Genomic DNA, 20,515 nt, shown 5'->3' on the forward strand with positions numbered 1-20,515 from the left:
ACCAACACTGGAGAAGTGTTTCTATTTGGGACATGCTGCTCTCATGGCAGATGAAAAATATGGACAGCCCATACATTTCTGCTCAGAAGTGGCTCATGCCATTTCTACTCACATTTCATTTACTAAAACAATGCCAAGCTTCATGACACTAGAGTGAGAACTATAATCTCCTAGGGACAGACTAGACAGGCAGGGTTTTAGAAAGGCAGGGGCAGAGAATATTGATAATAGTCTGTAAGGACTAATATCCAGTCTGTGTATACTAGTATGGCTGGCACATTATAATATTAACTATTAAAATACTGAAAATAGTTTCATACAAGCTGATAAACACCTGCTATCCCAAGTCTCCTGACAACTCTCTCCCCCCAGGAGCCCTTGGGACCTACTCTTCACACATTAGGAACTAAAGGGTTAATACCTAGCACAGAAAGGTATCCCCACAACTTTATGGACTTCAAATGTGCTAGATAAATGCTTGACCACTACTTGTTAAATATGCTTGTGATTACCTTTGGCTGATTTTATCTTCATAAATTCTTATTAGTTTAATTCTGAGGGCAACCTGATTTCCAGGCTCTTAGAGAGAAACTGACTGCAGCCCCTATGTGCCGTTGACAATTATAACAGTAAAATCTAATAATACTAATTCGTGCTGATTCCTACACATTTTTACATCTTTTGTAACAAAATATATGCAATAATTAACTCAGTATTTTAGAGACTCACTTAGCTTTTCCCATTAGCTAGCTCATCTTTCTATTATCTTAACACACTATTTATTTTGAGTCTGTTTTGACGTTTTTATGCCATTTCTCATGTATGAAAATGTCATCATTAACACTAACTTCCTTGACACTTCTGCAATTTCCAAAGCACTCTCCTTTACACTATTTCATTCAATCTCCCCAACACTCCCAGGAGGTAGGAATTAGATCATTTTACAGATGAAGAAATCGAGACTCAGCGAAGTCAGGTGTCTTATAGCTAGTCAGGTTTTGTTCATTCATTCATCAAATATTTATTGAGTGCCTCAAGTGAGATTTATTCAGGTTGGATTTGGAAACAGTTTTCCTGAATTCATGTCGAGGGCTATTCCAGTATACTTAACACCTTTATCATCGCAGTCATACACTCAAAGGAAAGAAATAATAATAGTGTTTATTATATTGTTGAAGACTCCTGCAACCCAAGTCTCAAAAAGTCTCCAAGGTCATTTAAAAAATTAAAGGTAACCAGCAACAAAAGCAGTTTCATTTCTCTCAGTGCTTACACCTAACCTATTGGCTCAAAGTAGATAATTCATCGACAGGTTTTGGAACTACTCGTATTGAGTTTTGACACTTATGGGAGTTTGACCAAGTTATTTAATCCTTTTGAGCATCAGCTTTATCTGCAAAACAGAAATACTACTGGTTGTAGAGATTAAAGAGATAAGGTAATACTCATGGGGTTTTCAATTGTCTTGATGGAAGTTTTAAACTGCATTCAGAGAAAAGCAGTGTTTATGTCGACGTAAGGTTACACGCTATTAATTCATAGGAGGTGTTTTTCTTTACCCTGGAGTATATCATTTTACAGTTTTGGTGTTAAATCCCCTTTTATGGTACTAGTAGCTATTTTCTTTAGCGGCGCCCATAATCTGGCATCCCCATGTCGTCCTTCGTCCGACTGCTCTCTTTCGTCCCAAATTTAAAAAAACAAAACAAAACAAAACCAAAGGCCAAAACTCAAAAGACGTATTTAACATTCAGTGTGCGCACCACATCAAAAGCCCACAAGCGTAGAACGCCCGGTGGACTTCACCAGGCAACGCCTCCGGATCCCCTAGAAAGGGGTGGGGTCAGAAGGCTCTCTGATCTCATTCCACCTCCGCAGGTCGCCGCCCTTCCTAATTCTCGCGAGACTTCAAACAACTCAGCTTCTGCGCATTTCAAGATACAGGGAGTCAAGGCGCCAAGGGAGGGGGAGGGGAAGGGGGGGGAGACGGTGCAAACGGCGTGGCCGCCATCTTGTTTGTGCCCCCGCTTTGCGCGCGCTCCGTTCTCCGTGACGCACGCTTCCCCCTCCCCTCCGCCGTGCCCAGGCCTCTGCACTGCCCGACTCCGCAGGAGCGTGGGGGCGGCTCCTGCTCTTCCCTGGACTCCTGAGCAGAGGCGTGTGAGTGTGCGGGAGCGTCTGTGGGAGGGAGGGTGAGAGGCGAGCGGCAGCGGCGGGGGGAGGGGCAGCGCTTCCCGCCTTCGGCGGAGACCTCACTTCCCTCTCGCGGCCGCTGCTGTAGTTCGGTCCGGCCTGCCCGCCGCCATGTTGTGTTCTCGCCGGGCCCGCCGCTGTCGCCGCCGTCGCGCTCCTGGGGTCCGTGCGCCTCGTCGGCCCGGCCCGCGGGCTTTCTCCCATTGGCGGAAGGCGACTGCGGGGGGGCTCGCTCGTGATTGGTCGGTGGCGGGGAGGCCGCGGACCTGGCACCTTATTGGTCGCGCTGGCTCCGGCCTTGGGGGTGATGAAGGAATCCGAGGTTGCAGGGATGCGCGCGTCTCGGGCTTGGGCAGCAGGGTGGTGACCCCCTTCCATGCAGGCATAGGGTGGAGGCTGGGGGCGAGCTTAGAGACCTTAAGGAGGAAGACAGGTCTATGGTCTGGCAGGTACTTCGAGGATAGTCTGCTCACGGCCGGGAGTGAGTGGCACTCCTAATCCAGAGGTACCCTCGTGGCCTAGTATAAGGGCATATAAGCTCCAAGGCTGCCAGGCTTGGAAACCCTGAAACCTGAGTTAGAGGCTGAGGGGGTCTTTGAGAGCCAAGAGAGCTAGACTTGGAGGGCCGTTTTGTTTTGTTGCCTTTTATCCGTCATAGTTAACATACATATGGTGTTACTTTAGTTTCAGGTGTGTAATGTAGTGACTGTATTCCTTAATCCCCATCACGTATTTCAGCCATCCCCTGACGTGCCTCCTCCCTGATAACCATGAGTTTGTTTTCTATAGTTAAGGTAGACTGGAGTTTAAGACAGTTTGTCAGTGACCGCGATGTCCACGGATGCCAGGTCTGAAGGGCATGGTATAGGAGGAAGGGGCGTCAGGACGTTAGGAGCCTATCTAAGCTATAGGATCAGATGGGGATTTTGCTGGAGAATGCCAGCATTGAAACCGAGGTTTCAGTTACCAGGTCTGATATGTGATATAAGGAGAAAACAGAACCAGCCTGGGAGAGGGACCCTTATTGGTGCCGGGTGTTAAAAACTGTACCAAGCTTAAAAGACACAGCATTAAGTAGTGACGGATCTGTAGGAATGAGGAAGTGTGAAACATTTCCCCATCTGAAATGGGAAACACTTTCAGACTTGGGAATTATAGTAAGGGAGCGATTATAGATTATTGGGTCGCAGGACTATGCAGCTAGTTTTGAGACATTGTATAAAGTTTTTCTGCATTAGAAAGGATACATGTGAGGGCTGGGTTTCTAAAGGCTACATTTTCTAGCAGATATTAGATACTTGGCATTTATTTGTTGAAGAGATATTGCTAGGTTCCTCTTTAGTCAAAGACAGAGCTTAACAGAGATGCTGGACCTGGCTTACTTGTTTTCTTTTATATATGCCTAAAAAGTACACCCACCCTCATGTGCACTTAATTTTTTTTTTTTTTTTAAATAAGCAGCTTGGAAGGAGAATAAACTAGTGCATAGTTTCTTGCATCTTGTCATGAGTTACAGAACTTACCAGCACTTTCTGGTTTGTATTTCAAAACTTGTTTTAGTCAAGAGTTGTTAGAGTCAGCTTGGGGGTATTTTATCACTTTCCATTTTATTGTAATGAATTGTTCTACATTTGCTCTTCCCAAGGTTTGGGGTTCATGGAAACATATTTGTGTTAAACCTCTGTGCTTCCTAATTTGTTTTTCCTTGTATATGTTAGGTGGTCCTTTCTAGCTTTAGATAGGTGTTATACATCTGTATTCATACCAATTTCAAGAAACTTCTCTGGGGGGCGCCTGGGTGGCTCAGTGGGTTAAAGCCTCTGCCTTCAGCTCAGCTCATGATCCCAGGATCCTGGGATGGAGCCCCACATCAGGCTCTCTGCTTGGCCAGGAGCCTGCTTCCTCCTCTCTCTCTACCTGCCTCTCTGCCTACTTCTGATCTTTGCCTGTCAAATAAACAAAAATCTTAAAACAAAACAAACTTCTCTGCTTTTCAAATTTGGTCTGTTTTATGTGAACGCAACAAAATTTTCAAGAGAGAAAGGGAAAGTAGTAGAGGAAGGGAGTTGACATTTTGGGGTACACTTACCACCCAATTCTTGTTAAGTAGACTTTGTCATTCCCATGTTGGAGATGAGAAAATTGAGGATCACAGAGTTTATGTAGCTTGTCCAGTGTTGAACTGGGGTTCGAATCAAAGTTGTTTGATGCCGAAACCTGTAGTTTTAACTGCCATGTCCTGCTATCGGTATAAACATGACTAGTCAAACTTCCAGATAGTGTTAATATTTCAAAGTGGGTCATCTTTCTTTGGTTGCTGAGTGTTAGGAGTATATTGAGTGGGGAAAATATAATTAACAAGAATTTGTTGTGCTGTTTTAAAGATTCAGACCACAGAATAGGAACTGTATAAAATACAGTTTCTTCAGCTAGGTATTTAAATCATATCTGTAGGGTCGCCTGGGTGGCTCAGTGGGTTAAGCCGCTGCCTTCAGCTCAGGTCATGATCTCAGGGTCCTGGTATCGAGTCCCGCATCGGGCTCTCTGCTCAGCAGGGAGCCTGCTTCCTCCTCTCTCTCTCTCTGCCTGCCTCTACACCTACTTGTGATCTCTCTTTGTCAAATAAATAAATACAATCTTAAAAAAAATAATAATAAAAAAATAAATCATATCTGTTGATTTCTATTGTATAGAGAAAGATTTACAAAGTAAACTGTTGGGTTTTTTCTGAAGCCAGGTAGATAATAGGGAAAAATATGTACAGAAAGTTTAAGAATCTCATTCTTTAAAATCAAACTTAAGAAAATTGATGACATAGTCTCTCTGTATATGGAAATGGTTAATGCCAAGGAGTGAGGAACTACCAAGTGTATAAGAACTCATTTGGGAGCATTTTCAGATATCACTACTTCTTTAAGATGTCTCCAAACACTGGGACATGTCTGGAAGCCTGGTGCCTTCTTCAAAATGTGGGATAGTTAATCTAGTAGATGCTTATCCTAAATTACATGTAAAATTAAAACTGGATGCAAAAAATTATTTGCAGTTCTAGTATTTGCATGGAAATCTTTAAATAATTTAGGTTGCAAGAGGAGACTAGCAAACTGGAAGTCTGGGTTGCTTTGTGATTTGATACAATTAGGTGAGGGTCTCCTCCCTTTTATTTGCAATTACAGGGTAGTGTGGAAGATAAGAGTGAAAAGAACAAGGGGAAATAGGGCTTGCCATGCATTTTGTACACGGGTCATCTAACTTTGTTTGACTCAAATCATTAAGTTAGTTGAATATGAAGAATATTATGACATCCATAACTTAGTTTCTTCTTTTTTTTTAATTTTTAAAAAGATTTTATTTATTTATTTGACAAAGATAACAAGTAGGCAGAGAGGCAGGCAGAGAGAGAGAAGGGGAAGCAGGCTCCCCGCTGAGCGGAGAGCCTGTTGTGGGTCTCAATCCCAGGACCCTGGGATCATGACCTGAGCCGAAGACAGAAGCTTTAACCCACTGAGCCACCCAGGCACCCTAACTTAGTTTCTTTTTTAGTAAATATAGACAAGTTTGCAAAAACAAGCATGCACATAATTGTTTTTTATTCAGCAAACATTTCTTAACTATCTGTTCTTCAACACCACCAGATCATCTTCATTCCCATTAGCTCTTTACATCTATGGCCAGTTCTGGGCTTTTTATCACCAGGAATTAACCACCCTCGAAATCTCAAACTCCTAGGAGGTCTGAGTAGTCTGAGTTTATGTTTAACATCGTAACTTGAGAACATCAACTTTGCCTTCTAAGTAGACTCATACTAATGTTTAATACTTAACAGACTGTATCCCTGTTTTGTTATCTAAATCCTTATAACAATTCTGTTATCTCATTTACATGTATATCTTTTCCATTTGGTCAAAATTGATTCATTGTACTAGAAAAGATGCAGGGGTTTCTTATCCCCACTTACAGAGAAGTGGAGGCAAAGTGACTTGAGCTGGTGCTAGTTGCTTTTTGAGGCAATTTTGAAATTCACATCTCTTAGTTTAGAGGTAATGAAACACTAAAAATCTATGAATCAAACTCAGGAATGATATTATAGTTACTACTTTTTATTGAGTGATTATATTGTACCAGCTAGGGTATAAATGTATTGTGTGTATTATTCACACGTGTTATGTGGTAGATACTATTACCACCTGCATTTTTAGGTGTGAAGAAACTGAGAAGTTAAGTAATTTGCTCAAGGTCACATAAAGTGACAGAGCTCAGATTTAAGCATCAGTCTATAACTCCATTACAGTCTGAATTCTTACAAAATTTGTGGAATCCTTAATTTTAAATACTGAGTTTGTTCGTTCTTTCGTTCGTTTGTTCTTTTTTGAAAGAGAGTACAAATGCATGAAGGGGGAGGCGAGAGGGAGAGAATTTTTGTTTTAAAAGATTTTATTTATTTAGAGAGAGAGCATGAAAGCGGGGGTGGTGGGGCAGAGGGAAAAGGAGAGTGAGACTCTCAAGCGGACTCCAGGCTGAGTGTGGAGCTGACATGAGGCGCAGTGCCATCACCCTGAGACCACAATTGAGGTCATGACCTGAGCTTAAATCAAGAGTTGGATACTTAACTGACTGAGCCACCCAGGTGCCCCAAACACTTGTGTTCTCTGGACACCATAAAACATTAGGAGAGGGATGCCTGGGTGGCTCAGTAGTTAAGCGTCTGCCTTCCGCTCAGGTCATGGTTCCAGGGTCCTGGGATTGAGCCCTGAGAAGGGCTCCCTGCTCCATGGGAAGCCTATTCTCTCTCTCCCACACCCTCTGCTTGCGTTCCTCTCCTTCTCTCTCTCTCTCTCTCTTTTTTTAAAAAAAAAATAAAAGGAGAAAAAAATACTTGCATCTTGGATCAAGAAGTAGCTTTTTTGGTTTCTCTCAGGCACATGCTTTGTGCAGAGGCCCTGAAGAGTGTGATGACCTTGACAAGGTCACTTGGCTATGCTAGGGGAAAGTCAAGTCTAACCCAGATTACTGGTTTCCTAGTCCTGTGCTCATTCCACTGGGCAGCTTTGCCTCTTCTATGGAAACATTGACTTGATGATGGTGATGACTCTAAGGCACCTTTGTTTTGACAAGTTTGCCTCATTCATAGGAGGGAGAATGGCAGAGGACATTATTAAGGTCACAGATGACCTTCTTGAGGTTCATTCCAGCCTCAGGCATACAACCTAGGAGGAACATTCCTTAGCCAGCAAGTTGTTCTTTTCCATTCAGTTTCTTGTGCTCAAAGCAGACTGTGAGTTATCTGATGTATTCCAGGCTCTCTTTTCATTTTGTTTATTCAATTTTTCATGCATGTGCTGTGACTAGTTAGGAAGACTACAAGGTCATTTCAGTATTTTCCCAGAGACTGAAAGCACCTAACATAATTTAAGTAGATTAATTGTTGGAGGAAATGGATTTAAAATACTTTGGCCAAAAAGTGCTGATGGGAGGGGGTAGTGTAGTTGCTGACGCTGGAGTCAGACCTGGGAAAGGATTCTTCTGCAATGCGGTTACCCTCTGTTTGAGCTGGGGGTCAGTTTCTTAACCGGTCTAAGCCTTAGTTTCTTCCTGTGTAAAGTAGTGGTAGTGACACTTATCTTACAGAGTAGTTATGAAAAATGAATACAGTAGCATATGGTAGGTGCCTGTCACCAAGCAGACCTTAGTAAGTGAGAGGACACATCATCTTCTCTTTAAAACAGCTTAAAATCTGTCCTTTCAGCCTCTTAGAGCTTCCCTAACGAGGAGCCTTTTGTAATTACCTACTCTTTTATGTATGATAAGATTTCTGCATGAGGGAGCAACCATTGGCATGAAAGAAATAACCTAATTTAGTTACGTTGTTGTGGCTTAGGAGCTGATTTACTGAGGATCTAGATTATTACTAGTCTATGTTTATGAATGTATGAAGTAGTAGGATCATTTATTTCAGGGTTAGGTTGTTTCCTGATTGCTCTGTTAATCCTCAGGTGCTGAGTGGTAGTGATTTCGATGAGATGAGAACTTTTCTGTATTTGCCAAATAGCAATAATTTATTGAAATCAGAACAACCAGTTTTATCCTTCAGTCCAGAAAGAGATTTGCATTATAGTCATTTAATAATTTTTCTAATTGTAGAAATTGTCAGTTGAAGTAAGACTGTCAGTTTGGTTTCTAGTCACCTGGGTAACATTTTCTTTGAAGTAAGCAGAAGACAACGTTGTGGGATGGTTCAGGAAAAAATTTCTCTGCCTGCAGAAATTTTTGCCAGGTTGCAAAATTTGCTGCACCCTTCCCACACTTCTCCATGTTTTAGCAGTGATGTACCTGATAACAGTGAGGCAACATCTATGTTCATTTTCAGCATGGAAGTTGTATTTTCTATTTTGGTTCAAGTCCTTATTTGTTTGGAGGTGCCAAACTGGCTTAGTGGGTGAAGTGTGTGACTCTTGATCTCAGGGTTGTGGCTTTGAGCCCCACATTGAGTGTGGAGATTGCTTTAAAAGAAAATCTTAAAAAAAAAATTTTACTTGTCTGCAGACAGATTACTTCTAAATTCAGTGTACTTTTATATAATGAGACCTTTCTAATGGATAAACTTCAGGTGCAGTTCAGAGAGAGGGACTAGGCAAACCTTTGTATTTGAATGTTTCCATTAGAATAGGTTTAACTCAAAGGTTCAAATCTTCATGTCCAAGATATATAAAGTGTCTTATTTAGATGAATACTCTCCATTTAAAATCAACAGTATATTGTTAGGTCAGATTCAAGAATTAATCTTAGGGGCACCTGAGTGGCTCAGTCGTTAAGCGTCTGCCTTCAGCTCTGGTCATGATCCCAGGGTCCTGGGATGGAGCCCCTCATCGGGCTCCCTGCTCAGCGGAAAGCCTGCCTTTCCCTCTCTCACCGCCCCCCTGCTTGTGTTCCCTCTCTGTGCCTCTCTCTGTCAAATAAATAAAATCTTTGGGAAAAAAAAGAATCTTAAATACATTCATGGGAGTGAGCTATAAACAGTGATCTTGAGCAATCTTTCAATAAATGCTTCAGTGACTCATAAGAAATGATATTGGAGTATAGAATAGTTTGTGTGATGTCATTGGCTTAAATCTATTAGAGTTACAGCAGTCCCACCCATTTTCTGCAGTTTCGCTTTCCGTGGTTTCAGTTACTGCGGTCATCCGTGGTCCAGAAGCAGATGATCCTTCTGATTATTGTCAGAAGATCGGTAGTAGCCTAACGCCACATCACAATGCCGGTCATTCCCCTCACTTCATCTGATCACACCGGCCTTTTATCATCTCACATCATCACAAGAAGGGTGAGTGCAGAACAGTAAGAGATGTTGAGAGAGACCACATTCACGTAACAGTATATTATTATAATTTTTCTATTTTATTACTAGTTATTGATCTCTTTACTGTGCCTAATTTATAAATTAAACTTCCATCATGGATATGTAGTATAGGAAGAAACATAATGTATATAGGGTTCTGTACTACCCACAGTTTCAGGCATCCACTGGGTGGTGGGGGGTCATGGACTGCATTGCCTCTAGATAAAGGGAGACTACTGTACTGAAGGTTTTCACAGTTTCTGTTATTGTTACCCCTGCCCTCAGAAGCTGCACATTGTCTAGGGATCTATATGAAGTAAGATTCTTTGTCTAGTGTTAAGAAAACATACCCCTCACTAGTGGCGTGATTGTTCATAGAAAAGAGGAAAGTGAACTACATGCAACTGAGCAGTTGAACATCTTTGTCATTCTTAACTGTCTTAAAAATTATTACTGTACCCCGAAGGGTAAGTAGCTTAGAATTTGCTCGTTATCATGACACAAAGTTGTGGCCTTTTAAAAAAGCAAAGCACACTTGGCTGGTGATAATTTGGGAGCCAGAGGATTGCTATTTATGGTGATATTTAATGTATTTTCAGTAGGACTAAATTAAAAGGGAAATGCCATAATGTGTGTAAAACTCCAGCCATTTTGGAAGGTGGCCTATAATCTTTTCATTCCACTAAAATCTGTAAGGCACTTTATTTTTATTTTATTTTTTTTAAAGATTTTATTTATTTATTTGACAGAGAGAAATCACAAGTAGATGGAGAGGCAGGCAGAGAGAGAGAGAGAGGGAAGCAGGCTCCCCACTGAGCAGGGAGCCCGATGTGGGACTTGATCTCAGGACTCTGAGATCATGACCTGAGCCGAAGGCAGCGGCCTAACCCACTGAGCCACCCAGGCGCCCTGTAAGGCACTTTAGAGCAGCATTTCCTAAGCTGTTTCATTGAACATGAGTTTTTTTATTTTTTTAAAGATTTTATTTATTTTTTTGACACAGATTACAAGTAGGCAGAGCAGCAGGCAAAGGGGGGTGGGGAAGCAGACTCCCTGCAGAGCAGAGAGCCCAATGTGGGCTTGATCCCAGGACCCTGAGATCATGACCTGAGCCGAAGGCAGAGGCTTAACCCACTGAGCCACCCAGGCGCCCCTGAACATGAGTTCTTATACAATGTAATAAATGTTCTCTGGAGTTGGAAAAAGGATCCTTGACAGTAAAGTGAAATGTATTTCTTTACTGCAGAATTAGTATTCAGAGCCTGCTTGTTGATGTGCCTTATGACCCTTCAAGAGAGAGGATGCATAATGCGGTGTTTCTTGAACTTACTTGGCCATGAAACCCTGTTTGTGAGAACATCTAATAAGCATTTCATATTATGACTAGTACGTAGTGGGGCCCAGTTGAACAGTTCTGGTGTAGAGAGTTTATGAGTAAAAAACAAATCTTTTTGTATAAGACAGCTTGGCCAATAGTAGGAAAGGATTTGTCTGGGAACGTACAGCATACGTCTCCAAAGTCGCACAGACTCTTCAGGATCAAAGTGATTTCCAAAGGTCATCTAACCCAGTTGCCAATGTCAATGATGATACTAGCAGCTACCATTTTCTTAGAGCACTTGCTATTTATCAGTCACAGTGTTGTTATTCTATAGGGATTATTAACCACTGGTCTTAATGATTTTTTATCTTCTTAATATTTCCCATTTATCTACTCAACATCTGCACTACCACATTTTCCAGTAACTAGATGACACAGGGTCTTTGTTTCCCCTGCTGCTCTGTGGAGTTCTCATGCTCCCACCCTGTGTGTTTTTCCAGACTGAACCTGAAATGATCTTTTAAAAGGGTAATTCTGATTGTGCCAGTCCCATGCATAAAGCTCTTCAGTGGCTCGCTGTTGTCCTCAGAATAAAGTTCTAGTATCTTAGTCTTGTCCAGCCCTGTTCACTTTTCTAGGTTCTCTTCTAGCCTCTTGTCTCTGGGCTGCTGCCATATCAAACTATAGCCATTCCAGGAGTGTAATGCTTTCTGTCAGCTCCAGGACTTTGCACATGCAGTTTGCTTGTCTGTCTCAGTAGGTTCCTATTCTTCTTACAATTTTAAATCTCCCAAGAAGCCGTCTCTGACCAGCCTGAAATTTAGTTAGGCCCTGGGTTAGGGGTTCTGCTTAGGTCTTATACTATGCCTGTGGGAACTGTTAACACACAGCACTGTGATCGCCTATTTTAATATTCTTCTCTGTCATAATAGACTTTAGTATCCTCGAGGACAGGCCTTTGTATTGTTTAGGATCCCCAGATCTTAGCACAATACTTTTTTTTTTTTTTTAAGATTTTATTTATTTATTTGTCAGAGACAGAGGGAGAGAGAGTGAGCACAGGCAGACAGAGAGGCAGGCAGAGGCAGAAGCAGGCTCCCCGCCGAGCAAGGAGCCTGACTTGGGACTTGATCCCAGGACCCTGGGATCATGACTTGAGCCGAAGGCAGCCGCTTAACCAACTGAGCCACCCAGGCGTCCCTTAGCACAATACTTATACGTAAGTATTTACTGAGTGAATGAAAATATCCCTGATCTTATAGCCTTGCAAGATGGTTTATAGTTTAGGAGATTGGCCTCAGTGGGGTTAAGTAACTAGTTTGAGGTTACTCAGCTAAAATGAGGTGATGAGGGATTAGAATTAGAATCTAAATCTGTCTAGCTGCAGAGACTGGGCTTTTTTCCCTCTGCTTCTCCACATGGCTGCTCTTTTTCATCTTGTCTTTACATATTGCTGTCAAGTGTTCAAACAGCCTGTGCCAACAACCCAATCCATAGCTTCTGAGGCAGCTTGTGCCATCTTTGGACAGCTCTGAGAGAAGAGAATAGTTTTCTGGAATAACTTTCCATCCATTGGTTTTAATTTATGCTTTGGAGAATACAATTTATTTTTTAAAAACAAATAATTGAGAATTTATGATCCACTTACCATCTCATTTATTGGTTTACTTCATTAACTTATTGAGCAGCCATTTACTGGGTACCAGCAAACACTGTGTTCCTTTTTCTAATGATACTGTCATTGCTCAAAACAAAACAAACAATGTTTCTGGGACTTCTTTGGAGATTATCTTTAGAACTTCTGTCAGATTCTTTTGAAAATTTGTTGACACAAAGTTTTAACTTTGAAGGTGGATTTGGTTTGGGAAATAACTAATAGTTGTTCATGACCAAGTGAGGTGAAGGGTATGGGTCAGAAGCAACAATCTGGCAGTCCTTAATTTTCTGCTTATAATAAAAAAAAATTAAAACCAAAATGGAAAATGGAAAGATTTAACATTAGAAAAATCTGTCTTTCATGGTTTGTTTTGTTTTGTTGTTCTTGTTGTTTTTTGTTTTGTTTTTTTTACTAACCTATAATCTATTATTTGCTTAGGGATACAGGTCTGTGAATCATCAGTCTTACACAAATCACAGCACCTACCGTAGTACGACCCTCCTCAGTGTCCATAACCTAACTACCCTATCCCTCCCCACTGACCCTGGTTGTTTTTTTAAAAACCAGACAAAAATGATAATATTTATGAAGCCATTGCAGTGGTTCTGGAAGGGATAATGAGGGTAGAAGGAATGGGCATAATGGATGTTCTCTGTGATACTATTTACAGTATTTTATTTATTTATTTATTTAAAAGATTTTATTTATTTGGCAGACAGAGATCACAAGTAGGCAGAGAGGCAGGCAGAGAGAGAGAGGGGGAAGCAGGCTCCCCGCTGAACAGAGAGCCCAGTGTGGGGCTTGATCTCAGGATCCTGAGATCATGAACTGAGCCAAAGACAGAGGCTTTAACCCACTGAGCCACCCAGGCGCCCCTATTTACAGTATTTTAAAATTGAAGACACTGAAGGATTAATATCTAAAATATATGAAGACCTTATACATTTCAGCAGCCCCACCAAAAAGTCCGGTGAAAAAGTAGGCAGAGGACCTGAAAAGACCTGAAAATAAATTTTTGCAAAGAAGACGTACAGATTGCCAATAGACACATGAAAAGGTGCTCAATATCAGTAATCATCAGGAAAATGCAAATTGGAACCACCGTGATACATCACCTTACACCTGTCAGAAAGTTTAAAAAGTGAAGAAATAAGTGTTGCCAAGGATGTGGAGAAAAAGGAACCTTTTTTGCTGTTGGTGGGAATGTAAATTGGTACAGCCACTGTGGAAAACAGTATGGAGATTCCTCAAAAAATTAAAAATAGAAATATCATACGATCTAGTAATTTCATTACTGGATATCTACCCAAAGGAAATGAAAACACTAATTCTTTCTTTCTTTCTTTCTTTCTTTCTTTCTTTCTTTCTTTCTTTCTTTCTTATTTATTTATTAAGATTTTTATTTATTTATTTGACAGAGATCACAAGTAGGCAGAGAGGCAGGCAGAGAGAGGAGGAAGCAGGCTCCCCGCCAAGCAGAGAGCCCGACGCGGGCCTCGATCCCAGGACCCTGAGATCATGACCTGAGCCGAAGGCAGAGGCTTTAACCCACTGAGCCACCCAGGCACCCGAAAACACTAATTCAAAAAGATATGTGTACCGCTCTGTTCATTGTAGCCTTGGCATTATTTACAATAGCCAAGATGTGAAAGCAACCTAATGTCCATCAATAGACGAGTGGTTGGGAAGATGTGGTATATACACACACACACACACGCGTGTGCGCACACACGCACAGTGGATTTTTACATAGTCATATGAAAGAATGAGATGATGCCATTTGTGACAACATGGAAGGACCTAGAGGATATTATGCTAAATGAAGTAAGTCAGACTGAGAAAGACAGATACTATATGATTTTACTCATGTGTGGACTCTAAAAAACAAAACAAATGAACAACAGGAAAGCATAATCAGACCTATAAATACAGAGAACATACTGATGGTTGCCAGGGAAGGCATGGAATGGCTGAAATGGAGGGGGAGATACAGGTTTCCAGTTATGGGATGAATAAACCACAGGAATGAAAGGCACAGCATCGGGAGTATGGTCAATGACATGTAATAGTGTTGTATGGTGACAGATGGCAGCTACACTTGTGAGCATAACATAACATAGAGAAGGTGAATCACTGTGTTATAAACCTGAAACTGGTGTAACATTGTATCAGCTATATTAAAAAAATTAAAAAAATAAATTGAAAACACTGAAGTTATTAATATAAAACTTATTGAAAAATTATGGTACATCCATTTAATGGAATATAACCCAACTATAAATGATATATATTTGATATGGAAGGTTGATATTTTTTAAGTGAAAAAGATTACAAAACAGTTTGTATAGTAGTATCTAATATTGGGAGACTAACACCCTTGTTTCTCATTTATATAAGCAAAATACAGTATTTGATTCTGAGTAGTTGCATTAAAGGTATTCTTAAAAAAAAAAAGAAAACACCCCATTCCCTTAGCCTATCACGTCAGTACAAAACTGCTATATACATCTCTCATCAGCTTAGTATATAAGAAGTCACACAGTGTATTTAATATTCAAATGAAAATGGCTTGTGTTCATATCACAACAGATGAAAAGTTCATTTTTCTTTAGAGGTTCTCTGATATTTCTTGGGACTTCCAGGTTCACTTACTTCTCTGAGTCCAAAGGAATCAGTTAGGGGTACCATCAGTGAAGTGTTTGTTCAGGGCACTGAAGAGTCTAGTATCTTTGCTACTAGTCATGTTTCTGATGTGATACAGTATAACCTGCAAGATTAGGTTAGCTGGGGGACTGAGTAAGGCTCTGAATTGTCATGGTGGTTACAGCCAACTTCTGCCATAACTCTGGTCCTTCAGTCATTCCTCAGGATGCTGATCAAGAGCTGTTTTGGCATCAACTTTTTGTGTTCGGGATCTAGCTTTTGCTTCTTTTGTTGATTCCGAAACTCTTGCTGCAGTGGGCTAATCTTCCTCCATGGCCTTTGTCAATTGGAGCTGAACAGTGGCTGCCCCTTTAGGTGGGACATGCACTCTCCAGTTTCCCTCAGTCCCCACTACTCCTTGTTAATTTGTTGACACCATGGCTAAGGTTGCGTTTGATGTATACCTCTGTACTGAGCAATGGTGCTATATGTGGGTATAAATAAAACACAGACATCTTCAGGAAGCCCTCCTCTGGTAACAGAGACATGGTTGAAAGTAATTATAATGTGTGCTAAGTGCCATAGTCAAGTATATATTTAGATATTAATTGAGTACCTACCCCATGCTAGGTATTAATGCTGAATACTTTACCCTGTCAATTAAGCCTCAACATTCCCATGGGTTGGTGTTATTTTTTCTGTTTTATACATGAAGAAGTGAGCTCAGAGATGGTTAAGTAACTTGGCCAGGGTCATAGAATTTTCTGACCAAAAGCATCAGGTCCCACCATAACTACTTTGAGAGCACTTAAGCTTGAACCACTTAATCAGAGGCCTTCGTTTTGCCTCATAGTGATCTGGGTGTTTTTTAGGGCAAGACGATGCAGTTGTCTGGTTTGGAGGGCTAGACCAGGGAAGATCCAAGACCAGGGAAGAATGTGAGTTGGAATCCCAGAGATCGCATGACGCTCTTATTCCACAGTAACAACAGGCTAGAGAGGAGAAAGCAGTAGTAAGTTGAATGGGTCAGGCTGCCAGATGGAAATTCTAGGATAATTTCCGTTCTCTTCCCACTAGCTTGAATTACAGTAAGGTAGCTGTTGATGAGAAATAGGGGTTGAGGGGTGCCTGGGTGGCACAGTTGGTTAAGTTTCTGATTTTTAGTTTCAGCTTAGGTTGTGCCCTCAGGGTTGTGAGATAAAGTCCCAAGTAGGGCTCCGCACTCAGTGCAGAGTCCGCTTAAGTTTCTCTCTCCCTCTTACCCTTCCCTATGCTCTTTCTCTCTCTCAAATAAATAAATCTTTAAAAAAGAAAAAGAAGTAGGGGTTAAAGTGTTTTTCTTACAAACTTTCCAAGAACTAATAAAAACTATGCCAGAGACCTTCACAGAGTATTAAGAGACATGTTTGGTGTAATTCGGTACATCAAGCACAGAGTGGGGCTGGGCATTTGGGACAAGAACCAAATTTTAGCCTAGACTGGTGGTGAAAGGCATGGGGAAGATTTTTGGTAGCAGCTGGTAGTCATCCCACACTGCCCTTTATGGCTCAGGAGTTGCTTTTTGCAGGGTTGCAGGGTATGCTAGAGACAGTCCCTTCTAGTAGCTTTGGGGCCTTAAGGAGAGGGTGCTGTTTTGTCACATTCTTAGCTAGGTCTCTAATCAAGAGATCAAGCTCAACATCAGTCAGATTTCTGATTTTTAAATTAATGAAGTTGGATGTAATAGTTTATGCCACCTCTACATGTATGTGACGCCTAAGAATTTCCTTGGCTGTGCCCTGAGGTGCCTCATGTCTCGGTGTCAGCATTGTGGTACAATAGAAAGAATAGTACCCTAGGTGTGACCTGAGTTTGCCTCCTTAATGTATGGTTAGGGGCCAGTTGTCAAACTTCTTTTTCGCTCTTTCTCACATTTAAAGGGGATAGTGAGGATTAGAGGGGAAAAGTCTGTAATGTACCTAACATAAAGCCTGGCACTAATTGGTGGTGTTTAGAAATTAATTCATTCCAATGTGAGAAATGAGTGGAATGTGTGTAGAGAAAATATGGCAAAGTGATTGGAAGGACCACCTTGCTTCTGATTCAGGGCGCTGCCAAATCCCTACCTATGCCCACGATGACCTCGCATATAAGGTCAGCCAAGGTATTTCTAGAGAAGGTCTCCTTTACCTGGCAAAACAGTTGTGTTGTTCAGTCCTAGGATACTTAGCCTTCCAGGGAGGAAGCAGAGCTAAGGAGATTGTTAAAGACCTTTGGTAATAATGCAGTGTTTGTATTGAATATTTTGTAAAAAAGAAAAGAAAAAAGACATGTTAATTCATTTTCACCATATTAGGAAGCTCCTTTTCAACAGCTGGGCCCAAATCCTTAAGCAAATCTTGACCACTGCGGTAAACTTGAGCATCCCAGAATGTCTTCAGTAACTGCAGTACTTACAGTCTCTCTCCTGAGATCATCCCTGCTACTTACTCTTGAAAATGTGGTAGAGGAGTTTACTCTCTGTGATATCAAAACTGTGGAAAAGCTAATCAACATTTTTAATGACCATCCTGAATAAGTTAATCCATCAAACTGTAGTGAACTTTAAATAGTAGGCACTGATGTTTTCTCTCTGCCAGTCCCCTCCCTCCCATCCCCCTTTATCATTGTATTTCTCTCTCTCTGGTTCCTGGTAGACGTTCTGGAAATGCCACCGTCTCAGCCACTACCTTCTTATATTACTCCATAATTTTCCTATTTAGATTAGTTTGTGTTTCAAAATAAGGTGATTTAACCTAGTACTAATATGTGCTTTTAGAATTACCAGGGACATAATGACAAATGCCTCTTTAGAAATCCTACAAACTGTTGTATGACCATTGATACCACTCTTTGTTACTGAGGTCACATTTTCTTTGGAGCTGTTGGATGAGCCCACCCCGTTTTCTTTTTCTTCTTCTGTTAATGCTCAAGAGAAAACTGAAGATAGTTAAGTCACAACTTTCCGATCTTGTGCACATTGCTTCTCTGGTTTACTGCCATAGGATACTGTAGCAATATCTTACAGACATCTTTGATGGCCAATCAGAAGCAGTTAAATTACCTTAAATTTTTTAAATGGAACTCTGACAGCCAATAAGAAATCCTTTGGGTGGGAACTGTAACAGCCCTTTCGTGTGATTTTAAGAACATTGTAAATTTGCATTTTCTTCTTGTTGGAAACACAAGAGGCCCTAGGGCATCTGCTGTGTGCATTTGCCAGGCATTTCCAAGCCTTAAGTTCCCCGTAGTTTTAAGTCTGAATCTGACCCCTGTTCTGCTTCTCAAGGTAACTTTAAAACAGGAAGTGTACAAAGGAGGTAACTGATGACGTGAACAGCCAATCATGGCTTTGTGTTCTTAGCTGATAAAGCAGCTCAGCCAATGGGACCACTCTGGAGGCAAGGTTTGGTGTCAAATAGCATGCTAGATTGAATGCCTTTGACTGTTAAAGTGGAAGGAGGCTGCAGGGCTTCATTGGAGCCTCGGAGTTTTTCACTGAGGCAGGGGTCAGCTGAAAGACAAAGAAAAATGGCGAATAGTTTGCTGGGGGGTGGGGGGACAGCTGTTCGGGTTTTCACTGGAGTGGACATTCCAGACTCAGGTTTCTGCATCTCCTGCTGCCTTTTGTTTCCTCCGTCCTTTTGGGGGGGAGGGCTAGGAGTGACTTAAATTCTCCCTGTCCGAGGAGATATAAATAACTACATGTAAAATTAATGCAGTTCTCGGTAAGTTTAATTCTTTGTTTTGTGTTAAAATGGTAGAAACTGTTTAGCTTCAGAGAGTGTAGACAAGTTGCACTGTTTCAGAAAATGGCCACTTTACATTCCATGCATACCTTTTGGTGCACCTAGAATACCTTGGCTCTGTTTAGATTTTGCATGCCCTTCACCTAGGATTTCTTTTCCTAGTTGAGTATTGACAAGATCAGGTACATGAAGAAAGGCTAATCATTTTCCAGGGGCACACAGAAGCAAAGCACTTTCTCTTTGCATTGGGTAAACTTAACTGTTTTCCAAATAATTTTCCTTTGTTCAAGTGCACTGAAGCTTTCCTACAGAATAAGCTGAGTTGTTGTAAGACTTTCTCTGTTTCCATGCACTTTGTTGACATCTGTGTTTTCAGAGGTGGAAGCAACACTATTGCTGTTCTAAATTTGTGTGAAAATGTGGTTTGCATGGATGCAGGTTCTAATGGTGAAGGAAGGCCCACATGCCAGTGTGAAATTCTCCCGTAACTTTCTTGATTTACCTGTCTGCTTCTATTCTAATACGGACCAATAATTAAGTAACAATCTTTGTTTTAAAATACACATTCTAGCTTAGAATGTTGGAAAGAAACATACTTTTCCACTATATTGGCAGTGACAAGAGCAAGTCTTTTTCTACCAATTTCACACATTTTGTCAGGCATTGGTTTGGTTCTTTAAAAATGAAATGAGCAAAGTGCTTTTCATTTTCTGTATGAAATATTTTGAATCCTATTTTACCTGCAGATTGTGAATAGGAAAGTTAAGAGTATAGGCACCCTATCTTTTGCCCTTGATATTTTTTTCCCCTCTTTTAGGGATCCGAAGCTAATGCAGGTTGCTAATCAGTAACTAGCCAGTTTTTGTGAATAGTGAACTCTTCTGTCCCATGTACTAACATCTATAATACACTTGATTTTAAAAAGCCTTTCTTTGTTTTCTTCTTATTTGCAAATATGAAATGAAGGTCATTGGAACATTTCTGCAGCAGACTCAGCGTGGAGCAGTGAGCCAGCAGTACTGAGTTTCTGGGTAGGGAAAAGGAGCAGGCCCTAGTAGAGGAGAAGTTTGGAGGGTGTTGATTTGCCTTCCCCCACTTCCCCTCCTGTAAAGGATTTATCTGAGAGGATCGATAGGCGTTTAGATTTGGGGCTCTTGGAATTGGAGTAGTGTAGCAGTCAAAGTTGCTCGATGCAGGCCTCTGTCGTTGCTTGCAAAAGTGACCTTGAAAAACTGCCGAGGAGTTGAAAGATTGAAGGACAAAGTTTGTTTATACAGGTTTAGACTGAAAAGCTCTATTTAAGATGAAAAGAGACTGTACTTCTGATGTTCAAGTGGTAGTAGGAATATGTTATAGATTCAGATTAGGAGTTTTCAAGCAGTAGGACAATAAATAGGGCTGCATTCATTCTGTCTCCCACTCTTCTCTGTTCCTTCCCCCAGCAAAAAAATTCTAAATCCTTTTGGTATGATAGTTGAGTGAACTGCCTAACAGATTCAGAATTCCTTGCACGCTACCTTGTCTCCTGTGTAATCTAGAGGGTTCTTAGTGAAGAATGGCATTTCAGGAGTTCAAAGCAGTTATGTTTGTAAAACTTC

At 41.1% G+C, this 20,515-nt stretch overlaps 1 protein-coding gene across 6 annotated transcripts in view; it reads left to right on the forward strand.

Annotated features, from left to right (window-relative positions):
- Nucleotides 1–1,057: 1,057 nt before the first annotated feature.
- NFYC (nuclear transcription factor Y subunit gamma) overlaps nt 1,058–20,515 on the forward strand; it is a 68,916-nt gene continuing 49,458 nt past the window's right edge. Inside the window, exon 1 of one of the 6 annotated variants that reach the window (XM_059374308.1) lies at nt 1,058–2,160. The gene's annotated coding sequence lies outside the window, so the exon portion shown is untranslated. Of the gene's footprint in view, nt 2,161–18,648; nt 18,897–20,515 lie in introns of those variants that run through there. The other 5 variants (XM_059374305.1, XM_059374312.1, XM_059374310.1 and 2 more) reach the window with 5 other exon arrangements.

This window comes from Mustela nigripes, chromosome 14 (genome assembly GCF_022355385.1).
Source record: "Mustela nigripes isolate SB6536 chromosome 14, MUSNIG.SB6536, whole genome shotgun sequence".
NCBI lineage: Eukaryota > Metazoa > Chordata > Mammalia > Carnivora > Mustelidae > Mustela > Mustela nigripes.